Source organism: Schistocerca serialis, chromosome 3, assembly GCF_023864345.2.
Source record: "Schistocerca serialis cubense isolate TAMUIC-IGC-003099 chromosome 3, iqSchSeri2.2, whole genome shotgun sequence".
Lineage (NCBI taxonomy): Eukaryota > Metazoa > Arthropoda > Insecta > Orthoptera > Acrididae > Schistocerca > Schistocerca serialis.
The window spans coordinates 26,429,484-26,439,211 of NC_064640.1; the positions used below are offsets into that span (position 1 = coordinate 26,429,484).

General features: G+C 50.6%; 22 non-coding genes across 22 annotated transcripts; 18 read left to right on the forward strand and 4 right to left on the reverse strand.

Annotated features, from left to right (window-relative positions):
- Positions 1–364: 364 nt before the first annotated feature.
- Trnas-cga (transfer RNA serine (anticodon CGA)) lies at positions 365–439 on the reverse strand. Its single transcript has one exon. It is a non-coding gene; the product is annotated as a tRNA-Ser (tRNA).
- Positions 440–665: 226 nt separating this feature from the next.
- Positions 666–740, reverse strand: Trnas-cga (transfer RNA serine (anticodon CGA)). Its single transcript has one exon. It is a non-coding gene; the product is annotated as a tRNA-Ser (tRNA).
- Positions 741–1,267: 527 nt separating this feature from the next.
- On the reverse strand, positions 1,268–1,342 carry Trnas-cga (transfer RNA serine (anticodon CGA)). The gene has a single exon. It is a non-coding gene; the product is annotated as a tRNA-Ser (tRNA).
- A 527-nt stretch (positions 1,343–1,869) lies between these two features.
- On the reverse strand, positions 1,870–1,944 carry Trnas-cga (transfer RNA serine (anticodon CGA)). Its single transcript has one exon. It is a non-coding gene; the product is annotated as a tRNA-Ser (tRNA).
- A 196-nt stretch (positions 1,945–2,140) lies between these two features.
- Positions 2,141–2,215, forward strand: Trnas-cga (transfer RNA serine (anticodon CGA)). The gene has a single exon. It is a non-coding gene; the product is annotated as a tRNA-Ser (tRNA).
- Positions 2,216–2,441: 226 nt separating this feature from the next.
- On the forward strand, positions 2,442–2,516 carry Trnas-cga (transfer RNA serine (anticodon CGA)). The gene has a single exon. It is a non-coding gene; the product is annotated as a tRNA-Ser (tRNA).
- A 226-nt stretch (positions 2,517–2,742) lies between these two features.
- Trnas-cga (transfer RNA serine (anticodon CGA)) lies at positions 2,743–2,817 on the forward strand. The gene has a single exon. It is a non-coding gene; the product is annotated as a tRNA-Ser (tRNA).
- Positions 2,818–3,344: 527 nt separating this feature from the next.
- On the forward strand, positions 3,345–3,419 carry Trnas-cga (transfer RNA serine (anticodon CGA)). Its single transcript has one exon. It is a non-coding gene; the product is annotated as a tRNA-Ser (tRNA).
- Positions 3,420–3,946: 527 nt separating this feature from the next.
- Positions 3,947–4,021, forward strand: Trnas-cga (transfer RNA serine (anticodon CGA)). Its single transcript has one exon. It is a non-coding gene; the product is annotated as a tRNA-Ser (tRNA).
- A 226-nt stretch (positions 4,022–4,247) lies between these two features.
- Trnas-cga (transfer RNA serine (anticodon CGA)) lies at positions 4,248–4,322 on the forward strand. Its single transcript has one exon. It is a non-coding gene; the product is annotated as a tRNA-Ser (tRNA).
- Positions 4,323–4,548: 226 nt separating this feature from the next.
- On the forward strand, positions 4,549–4,623 carry Trnas-cga (transfer RNA serine (anticodon CGA)). The gene has a single exon. It is a non-coding gene; the product is annotated as a tRNA-Ser (tRNA).
- Positions 4,624–4,849: 226 nt separating this feature from the next.
- Positions 4,850–4,924, forward strand: Trnas-cga (transfer RNA serine (anticodon CGA)). The gene has a single exon. It is a non-coding gene; the product is annotated as a tRNA-Ser (tRNA).
- A 226-nt stretch (positions 4,925–5,150) lies between these two features.
- Trnas-cga (transfer RNA serine (anticodon CGA)) lies at positions 5,151–5,225 on the forward strand. The gene has a single exon. It is a non-coding gene; the product is annotated as a tRNA-Ser (tRNA).
- An 827-nt stretch (positions 5,226–6,052) lies between these two features.
- On the forward strand, positions 6,053–6,127 carry Trnas-cga (transfer RNA serine (anticodon CGA)). Its single transcript has one exon. It is a non-coding gene; the product is annotated as a tRNA-Ser (tRNA).
- A 226-nt stretch (positions 6,128–6,353) lies between these two features.
- Positions 6,354–6,428, forward strand: Trnas-cga (transfer RNA serine (anticodon CGA)). The gene has a single exon. It is a non-coding gene; the product is annotated as a tRNA-Ser (tRNA).
- Positions 6,429–6,955: 527 nt separating this feature from the next.
- Positions 6,956–7,030, forward strand: Trnas-cga (transfer RNA serine (anticodon CGA)). The gene has a single exon. It is a non-coding gene; the product is annotated as a tRNA-Ser (tRNA).
- A 226-nt stretch (positions 7,031–7,256) lies between these two features.
- On the forward strand, positions 7,257–7,331 carry Trnas-cga (transfer RNA serine (anticodon CGA)). The gene has a single exon. It is a non-coding gene; the product is annotated as a tRNA-Ser (tRNA).
- A 226-nt stretch (positions 7,332–7,557) lies between these two features.
- Trnas-cga (transfer RNA serine (anticodon CGA)) lies at positions 7,558–7,632 on the forward strand. The gene has a single exon. It is a non-coding gene; the product is annotated as a tRNA-Ser (tRNA).
- Positions 7,633–8,460: 828 nt separating this feature from the next.
- On the forward strand, positions 8,461–8,535 carry Trnas-cga (transfer RNA serine (anticodon CGA)). Its single transcript has one exon. It is a non-coding gene; the product is annotated as a tRNA-Ser (tRNA).
- A 226-nt stretch (positions 8,536–8,761) lies between these two features.
- On the forward strand, positions 8,762–8,836 carry Trnas-cga (transfer RNA serine (anticodon CGA)). Its single transcript has one exon. It is a non-coding gene; the product is annotated as a tRNA-Ser (tRNA).
- A 226-nt stretch (positions 8,837–9,062) lies between these two features.
- On the forward strand, positions 9,063–9,137 carry Trnas-cga (transfer RNA serine (anticodon CGA)). The gene has a single exon. It is a non-coding gene; the product is annotated as a tRNA-Ser (tRNA).
- Positions 9,138–9,363: 226 nt separating this feature from the next.
- Positions 9,364–9,438, forward strand: Trnas-cga (transfer RNA serine (anticodon CGA)). The gene has a single exon. It is a non-coding gene; the product is annotated as a tRNA-Ser (tRNA).
- The last annotated feature ends 290 nt before the right edge of the window (positions 9,439–9,728 follow it).

The following is a 9,728-nucleotide window of genomic DNA, read 5'->3' on the forward strand; positions in this document are numbered from 1 at the left end:
TGAATTCGCTTACAGGTTACTTCTAACTATTTTTTGAATAAAGAAATTATTGTTTTCACAGATAGTGGTCTTTTTTTAATCTTTATCTAGCATGAGCACAATAGACTAACTGTTGATCCTGTTACACCATTAATATGCACTATTAATACGCAAGAGGAGTCCAATATTGTACAGAAGTTCACTTGAATAGGAATAGTAACTGAAACTTGCTATAATTAAGTAACTTTGTGCATTTGAACTACTTTCAGTGGAAGGTTGCCCTTAATCTAGACCACTGTAGCAGAACATACTAAACACAGAATGAGATTTTCACTCTGCAGCGGAGTGTGCGCTGATATGAAACTTCCTGGCAGATTAAAACTGTGTGCCCGACCGAGACTCGAACTCGGGACCTTTGCCTTTCGCGGGCAAATGCTCTACCAACTGAGCTACCGAAGCACGACTCACGCCCGGTACTCACAGCTTTACTTCTGCCAGTACCTCGTCTCCTACCTTCCAAACTTTACAGAAGCTCTCCTGCGAACCTTGCAGAACTAGCACTCCTGAAAGAAAGGATATTGCGGAGACATGGCTTAGCCACAGCCTGGGGGATGTTTCCAGAATGAGATTTTCACTCTGCAGCGGAGTGTGCGCTGATATGAAACTTCCTGGCAGATTAAAACTGTGTGCCCGACCGAGACTCGAACTCGGGACCTTTGCCTTTCGCGGGCAAATGCTCTACCAACTGAGCTACCGAAGCACGACTCACGACCGGTATTCACAGCTTTACTTCTGCCAGTACCTCGTCTCCTACCTTCCAAACTTTACAGAAGCTCTCCTGCGAACCTTGCAGAACTAGCACTCCTGAAAGAAAGGATATTGCGGAGACATGGCTTAGCCACAGCCTGGGGGATGTTTCCAGAATGAGATTTTCACTCTGCAGCAGAGTGTGCGCTGATATGAAACTTCCTGGCAGATTAAAACTGTGTGCCCGACCGAGACTCGAACTCGGGACCTTTGCCTTTCGCGGGCGAATGCTCTACCAACTGAGCTACCGAAGCACGACTCACGCCCGGTACTCACAGCTTTACTTCTGCCAGTACCTCGTCTCCTACCTTCCAAACTTTACAGAAGCTCTCCTGCGAACCTTGCAGAACTAGCACTCCTGAAAGAAAGGATATTGCGGAGACATGGCTTAGCCAGAGCCTGGGGGATGTTTCCAGAATGAGATTTTCACTCTGCAGCGGAGTGTGCGCTGATATGAAACTTCCTGGCAGATTAAAACTGTGTGCCCGACCGAGACTCGAACTCGGGACCTTTGCCTTTCGCGGGCAAATGCTCTACCAACTGAGCTACCGAAGCACGACTCACGCCCGGTACTCACAGCTTTACTTCTGCCAGTACCTCGTCTCCTACCTTCCGAACTTTACAGAAGCTCTCCTGCGAACCTTGCAGAACTAGCACTCCTGAAAGAAAGGATATTGCGGAGACATGGCTTAGCCACAGCCTGGGGGATGTTTCCAGAATGAGATTTTCACTCTGCAGCGGAATGTGCGCTGATATGAAACTTCCTGGCAGATTAAAACTGTGTGCCCGACCGAGACTCGAACTTGGGACCTTTGCCTTTCGCGGGCAAATGCTCTACCAACTGAGCTACCGAAGCACGACTCACGCCCGGTACTCACAGCTTTACTTCTGCCAGTACCTCGTCTCCTACCTTCCAAACTTTACAGAAGCTCTCCTGCGAACCTTGCAGAACTAGCACTCCTGAAAGAAAGGATATTGCGGAGACATGGCTTAGCCACAGCCTGGGGGATGTTTCCAGAATGAGATTTTCACTCTGCAGCGGAGTGTGCGCTGATATGAAACTTCCTGGCAGATTAAAACTGTGTGCCCGACCGAGACTCGAACTCGGGACCTTTGCCTTTCGCGGGCAAATGCTCTACCAACTGAGCTACCGAAGCACGACTCACGCGCGGTACTCACAGCTTTACTTCTGCCAGTACCTCGTCTCCTACCTGTGGCTAAGCAATGTCTCCGCAATATCCTTTCTTTCAGGAGTGCTAGTTCTTCAAGGTTCGCAGGAGAGCTTCTGTAAAGTTTGGAAGGTAGGAGACGAGGTACTGGCAGAAGTAAAGCTGTGAGTACCGGGCGTGAGTCGTGCTTCGGTAGCTCAGTTGGTAGAGCATTTGCCCGCGAAAGGCAAAGGTCCCGAGTTCGAGTCTCGGTCGGGCACACAGTTTTAATCTGCCAGGAAGTTTCATATCAGCGCACACTCCGCTGCAGAGTGAAAATATCATTCTGGAAACATCCCCCAGGCTGTGGCTAAGCCATGTCTCCGCAATATCCTTTCTGTCAGGAGTGCTAGTTCTGCAAGGTTCGCAGGAGAGCTTCTGTAAAGTTTGGAAGGTAGGAGACGAGGTACTGGCAGAAGTAAAGCTGTGAGTACCGGGCGTGAGTCGTGCTTCGGTAGCTCAGTTGGTAGAGCATTTGCCCGCGAAAGGCAAAGGTCCCGAGTTCGAGTCTCGGTCGGGCACACAGTTTTAATCTGCCAGGAAGTTTCATATCAGCGCACACTCCGCTGCAAAGTGAAAATCTCATTCTGGAAACATCCCCCAGGCTGTGGCTAAGCCATGTCTCCGCAATATCCTTTCTTTCAGGAGTGCTAGTTCTGCAAGGTTCGCAGGAGAGCTTCTGTAAAGTTTGGAAGGTAGGAGACGAGGTACTGGCAGAAGTAAAGCTGTGAGTACCGGGCGTGAGTCGTGCTTCGGTAGCTCAGTTGGTAGAGCATTTGCCCGCGAAAGGCAAAGGTCCCGAGTTCGAGTCTCGGTCGGGCACACAGTTTTAATCTGCCAGGAAGTTTCATATCAGCGCACACTCCGCTGCAGAGTGAAAATCTCATTCTGGAAACATCCCCCAGGCTGTGGCTAAGCCATGGCTCCGCAATATCTATTCTTTCAGGAGTGCTAGTTCTGCAAGGTTCGCAGGAGAGCTTCTGTAAAGTTTGGAAGGTAGGAGACGAGGTACTGGCAGAAGTAAAGCTGTGAGTACCGGGCGTGAGTCGTTCTTCGGTAGCTCAGTTGGTAGAGCATTTGCCCGCGAAAGGCAAAGGTCCCGAGTTCGAGTCTCGGTCGGGCACACAGTTTTAATCTGCCAGGAAGTTTCATATCAGCGCACACTCCGCTGCAGAGTGAAAATCTCATTCTGGAAACATCCCCCAGGCTGTGGCTAAGCCATGTCTCCGCAATATCCTTTCTTTCAGGAGTGCTAGTTCTGCAAGGTTCGCAGGAGAGCTTCTGTAAAGTTTGGAAGGTAGGAGACGAGGTACTGGCAGAAGTAAAGCTGTGAGTACCGGGCGTGAGTCGTGCTTCGGTAGCTCAGTTGGTAGAGCATTTGCCCGCGAAAGGCAAAGGTCCCGAGTTCGAGTCTCGGTCGGGCACACAGTTTTAATCTGCCAGGAAGTTTCATATCAGCGCACATTCCGCTGCAGAGTGAAAATCGCATTCTGGAAACATCCCCCAGGCTGTGGCTAAGCCATGTCTCCGCAATATCCTTTCTTTCAGGAGTGCTAGTTCTGCAAGGTTCGCAGAAGAGCTTCTGTAAAGTTTGGAAGGTAGGAGACGAGGTACTGGCAGAAGTAAAGCTGTGAGTACCGGGCGTGAGTCGTGCTTCGGTAGCTCTGTTGGTAGAGCATTTGCCCGCGAAAGGCAAAGGTCCCGAGTTCGAGTCTCGGTCGGGCACACAGTTTTAATCTGCCAGGAAGTTTCATATCAGCGCACACTCCGCTGCAGAGTGAAAATCTCATTCTGGAAACATCCCCCAGGCTGTGGCTAAGCCATGTCTCCGCAATATCCTTTCTTTCAGGAGTGCTAGTTCTGCAAGGTTCGCAGGAGAGCTTCTGTAAAGTTTGGAAGGTAGGAGACGAGGTACTGGCAGAAGTAAAGCTGTGAGTACCGGGCGTGAGGCGTGCTTCGGTAGCTCAGTTGGTAGAGCATTTGCCCGCGAAAGGCAAAGGTCCCGAGTTCGAGTCTCGGTCGGGCACACAGTTTTAATCTGCCAGGAAGTTTCATATCAGCGCACACTCCGCTGCAGAGTGAAAATCTCATTCTGGAAACATCCCCCAGGCTGTTGCAAAGCCATGTCTCCGCAATATCCTTTCTTTCTGGAGTGCTAGTTCTGCAAGGTTCGCAGGAGAGCTTCTGTAAAGTTTGGAAGGTAGGAGACGAGGTACTGGCAGAAGTAAAGCTGTGAGTACCGGGCGTGAGTCGTGCTTCGGTAGCTCAGTTGGTAGAGCATTTGCCCGCGAAAGGCAAAGGTCCCGAGTTCGAGTCTCGGTCGGGCACACAGTTTTAATCTGCCAGGAAGTTTCATATCAGCGCACACTCCGCTGCAGAGTGAAAATCTCATTCTGGAAACATCCCCCAGGCTGTGGCTAAGCCATGTCTCCGCAATATCCTTTCTTTCAGGAGTGCTAGTTCTGCAAGGTTCGCAGGAGAGCTTCTGTAAAGTTTGGAAGGTAGGAGACGAGGTACTGGCAGAAGTAAAGCTGTGAGTACCGGGCGTGAGTCGTGCTTCGGTAGCTCAGTTGGTAGAGCATTTGCCCGCGAAAGGCAAAGGTCCCGAGTTCGAGTCTCGGTCGGGCACACAGTTTTAATCTGCCAGGAAGTTTCATATCAGCGCACACTCCGCTGCAGAGTGAAAATCTCATTCTGGAAACTTCCCCCAGGCTGTGGCTAAGCCATGTCTCCGCAATATCCTTTCTTTCAGGAGTGCTAGTTCTGCAAGGTTCGCAGGAGAGCTTCTGTAAAGTTTGGAAGGTAGGAGACGAGGTACTGGCAGAAGTAAAGCTGTGAGTACCGGGCGTGAGTCGTGCTTCGGTAGCTCAGTTGGTAGAGCATTTGCCCGCGAAAGGCAAAGGTCCCGAGTTCGAGTCTCGGTCGGGCACACAGTTTTAATCTGCCAGGAAGTTTCATATCAGCGCACACTCCGCTGCAGAGTGAAAATCTCATTCTGGAAACATCCCCCAGGCTGTGGCTAAGCCATGTCTCCGCAATATCCTTTCTTTCAGGAGTGCTAGTTCTGCAAGGTTCGCAGGAGAGCTTCTGTAAAGTTTGGAAGGTAGGAGACGAGGTACTGGCAGAAGTAAAGCTGTGAGTACCGGGCGTGAGTCGTGCTTCGGTAGCTCAGTTGGTAGAGCATTTGCCCGCGAAAGGCAAAGGTCCCGAGTTCGAGTCTCGGTCGGGCACACAGTTTTAATCTGCCAGGAAGTTTCATATCAGCGCACACTCCGCTGCAGAGTGAAAATCTCATTCTGGAAACATCCCCCAGGCTGTGGCTAAGCCATGTCTCCGCAATATCTATTCTTTCAGGAGTGCTAGTTCTGCAAGGTTCGCAGGAGAGCTTCTGTAAGGTTTGGAAGGTAGGAGACGAGGTACTGGCAGAAGTAAAGCTGTGAGTACCGGGCGTGAGTCGTGCTTCGGTAGCTCAGTTGGTAGAGCATTTGCCCGCGAAAGGCGAAGGTCCCGAGTTCGAGTCTCGGTCGGGCACACAGTTTTAATCTGCCAGGATGTTTCATATCAGCGCACACTCCGCTGCAGAGTGAAAATCTCATTCTGGAAACATCCCCCAGGCTGTGGCTAAGCCATGTCTCCGCAATATCCTTTCTTTCAGGAGTGCTAGTTCTGCAAGGTTCGCAGGAGAGCTTCTGTAAAGTTTGGAAGGTAGGAGACGAGGTACTGGCAGAAGTAAAGCTGTGAGTACCGGGCCTGAGTCGTGCTTCGGTAGCTCAGTTGGTAGAGAATTTGCCCGCGAAAGGCAAAGGTCCCGAGTTCGAGTCTCGGTCGGGCACACAGTTTTAATCTGCCAGGAAGTTTCATATCAGCGCACACTCCGCTGCAGAGTGAAAATCTCATTCTGGAAACATCCCCACGCTGTGGCTAAGCCATGTCTCCGCAATATCCTTTCTCTCAGGAGTGCTAGTTCTGCAAGGTTCGCAGGAGAGCTTCTGTAAAGTTTGGAAGGTAGGAGACGAGGTACTGGCAGAAGTAAAGCTGTGAGTACCGGGCGTGAGTCGTGCTTCGGTAGCTCAGTTGGTAGAGCATTTGCCCGCGAAAGGCAAAGGTCCCGAGTTCGAGTCTCGGTCGGGCACACAGTTTTAATCTGCCAGGAAGTTTCATATCAGCGCACACTCCGCTGCAGAGTGAAAATCTCATGCTGGAAACATCCCCCAGGCTGTGGCTAAGCCATGTCTCCGCAATATCCTTTCTTTCAGGAGTGCTAGTTCTGCAAGGTTCGCAGGAGAGCTTCTGTAAAGTTTGGAAGGTAGGAGACGAGGTACTGGCAGAAGTAAAGCTGTGAGTACCGGGCGTGAGTCGTGCTTCGGTAGCTCAGTTGGTAGAGCATTTGCCCGCGAAAGGCAAAGGTCCCGAGTTCGAGTCTCGGTCGGGCACACAGTTTTAATCTGCCAGGAAGTTTCATATCAGCGCACACTCCGCTGCAGAGTGAAAATCTCAATCTGGAAACATCCCCCAGGCTGTGGCTAAGCCATGTCTCCGCAATATCCTTTCTTTCAGGAGTGCTAGTTCTGCAAGGTTCGCAGGAGAGCTTCTGTAAAGTTTGGAAGGTAGGAGACGAGGTACTGGCAGAAGTAAAGCTGTGAGTACCGGGCGTGAGTCGTGCTTCGGTAGCTCAGTTGGTAGAGCATTTGCCCGCGAAAGGCAAAGGTTCCGAGTTCGAGTCTCGGTCGGGCACACAGTTTTAATCTGCCAGGAAGTTTCATATCAGCGCACACTCCGCTGCAGAGTGAAAATCTCATTCTGGAAACATCTCCCAGGCTGTGGCTAAGCCATGTCTCCGCAATATCCTTTCTTTCAGGAGTGCTAGTCCTGCAAGGTTCGCAGGAGAGCTTCTGTAAAGTTTGGAAGGTAGGAGACGAGGTACTGGCAGAAGTAAAGCTGTGAGTACCGGGCGTGAGTCGTGCTTCGGTAGCTCAGTTGGTAGAGCATTTGCCCGCGAAAGGCAAAGGTCCCGAGTTCGAGTCTCGGTCGGGCACACAGTTTTAATCTGCCAGGAAGTTTCATATCAGCGCACACTCCGCTGCAGAGTTAAAATCTCATTCTGGAAACATCCCCCAGGCTGTGGCTAAGCCATGTCTCCGCAATATCCTTTCTTTCAGGAGTGCTAGTTCTGCAAGGTTCGCAGGAGAGCTTCTGTAAAGTTTGGAAGGTAGGAGACGAGGTACTGGCAGAAGTAAAGCTGTGAGTACCGGGCGTGAGTCGTGCTTCGGTAGCTCAGTTGGTAGAGCATTTGCCCGCGAAAGGCAAAGGTCCCGAGTTCGAGTCTCGGTCGGGCACACAGTTTTAATCTGCCAGGAAGTTTCATATCAGCGCACACTCCGCTGCAGAGTGAAAATCTCATTCTGGAAACATCTCCCAGGCTGTGGCTAAGCCATGTCTCCGCAATATCCTTTCTTTCAGGAGTGCTAGTTCTGCAAGGTTCGCAGGAGAGCTTCTGTAAAGTTTGGAAGGTAGGAGACGAGGTACTGGCAGAAGTAAAGCTGTGAGTACCGGGCGTGAGTCGTGCTTCGGTAGCTCAGTTGGTAGAGCATTTGCCCGCGAAAGGCAAAGGTCCCGAGTTCGAGTCTCGGTCGGGCACACAGTTTTAATCTGCCAGGAAGTTTCATATCAGCGCACACTCCGCTGCAGAGTGAAAATCTCATTCTGGAAACATCCCCCAGGCTGTGGCTAAGCCATGTCTCCGCAATATCCTTTCTTTCAGGAGTGCTAGTTCTGCAAGGTTCGCAGGAGAGCTTCTGTAAAGTTTGGAAGGTAGGAGACGAGGTACTGGCAGAAGTAAAGCTGTGAGTACCGGGCGTGAGTCGTGCTTCGGTAGCTCTGTTGGTAGAGCATTTGCCCGCGAAAGGCAAAGGTCCCGAGTTCGAGTCTCGGTCGGGCACACAGTTTTAATCTGCCAGGAAGTTTCATATCAGCGCACACTCCGCTGCAGAGTGAAAATCTCATTCTGGAAACATCCCCCAGGCTGTGGCTAAGCCATGTCTCCGCAATATCCTTTCTTTCAGGAGTGCTAGTTCTGCAAGGTTCACAGGAGAGCTTCTGTAAAGTTTGGAAGGTAGGAGACGAGGTACTGGCAGAAGTAAAGCTGTGAGTACCGGGCGTGAGTCGTGCTTCGGTAGCTCAGTAGGTAGAGCATTTGCCCGCGAAAGGCAAAGGTCCCGAGTTCGAGTCTCGGTCGGGCACACAGTTTTAATCTGCCAGGAAGTTTCATATCAGCGCACACTCCGCTGCAGAGTGAAAATCTCATGCTGGAAACATCCCCCAGGCTGTGGCTAAGCCATGTCTCCGCAATATCCTTTCTTTCAGGAGTGCTAGTTCTGCAAGGTTCGCAGGAGAGCTTCTGTAAAGTTTGGAAGGTAGGAGACGAATTACTGGCAGAAGTAAAGCTGTGAGTACCGGGCGTGAGTCGTGCTTCGGTAGCTCAGTTGGTAGAGCATTTGCCCGCGAAAGGCAAAGGTCCCGAGTTCGAGTCTCGGTCGGGCACACAGTTTTAATCTGCCAGGAAGTTTCATATCAGCGCACACTCCGCTGCAGAGTGAAAATCTCATTCTGGAAACATCCCCCAGGCTGTGGCTAAGCCATGTCTCCGCAATATCCTTTCTTTCAGGAGTGCTAGTTCTGCAAGGTTCGCAGGAGAGCTTCTGTAAAGTTTGGAAGGTAGGAGACGAGGTACTGGCAGAAGTAAAGCTGTGAGTACCGGGCGTGAGTCGTGCTTCGGTAGCTCAGTTGGTAGAGCATTTGCCCGCGAAAGGCAAAGGTCCCGAGTTCGAGTCTCGGTCGGGCACACAGTTTTAATCTGCCAGGAAGTTTCATATCAGCGCACACTCCGCTGCAGAGTTAAAATCTCATTCTGGAAACATCCCCCAGGCTGTGGCTAAGCCATGTCTCCGCAATATCCTTTCTTTCAGGAGTGCTAGTTCTGCAAGGTTCGCAGGAGAGCTTCTGTAAAGTTTGGAAGGTAGGAGACGAGGTACTGGCAGAAGTAAAGCTGTGAGTACCGGGCGTGAGTCGTGCTTCGGTAGCTCAGTTGGTAGAGCATTTGCCCGCGAAAGGCAAAGGTCCCGAGTTCGAGTCTCGGTCGGGCACACAGTTTTAATCTGCCAGGAAGTTTCATATCAGCGCACACTCCGCTGCAGAGTGAAAATCTCATTCTGGAAACATCCCCCAGGCTGTGGCTAAGCCATGTCTCCGCAATATCCTTTCTTTCAGGAGTGCTAGTTCTGCAAGGTTCGCAGGAGAGCTTCTGTAAAGTTTGGAAGGTAGGAGACGAGGTACTGGCAGAAGTAAAGCTGTGAGTACCGGCCGCGAGTCGTGCTTCGGTAGCTCAGTTGGTAGAGCATTTGCCCGCGAAAGGCAAAGGTCCCGAGTTCGAGTCTCGGTCGGGCACACAGTTTTAATCTGCCAGGAAGTTTCATACTAAACACACTTTCAATACACTAGAGAAACAAGGCATTAGTTCTCAACTCTTACTGCAGTAGAGCACAACTTGACATATCTGTAAGAAACTGGCTCACCTTTTGCGATTTGCAACAACCAGCAATGTGATCATGTACTAAGCAAAACTTTACCATCCTCAGTTTTAAGAACTTTTAATTTTGAAATTGGCAACAATATATTAATAAGCAGTTTTAATAGAAAAATTATTTCAGCAAGCATCATGTACTTTAGCTCACTCTC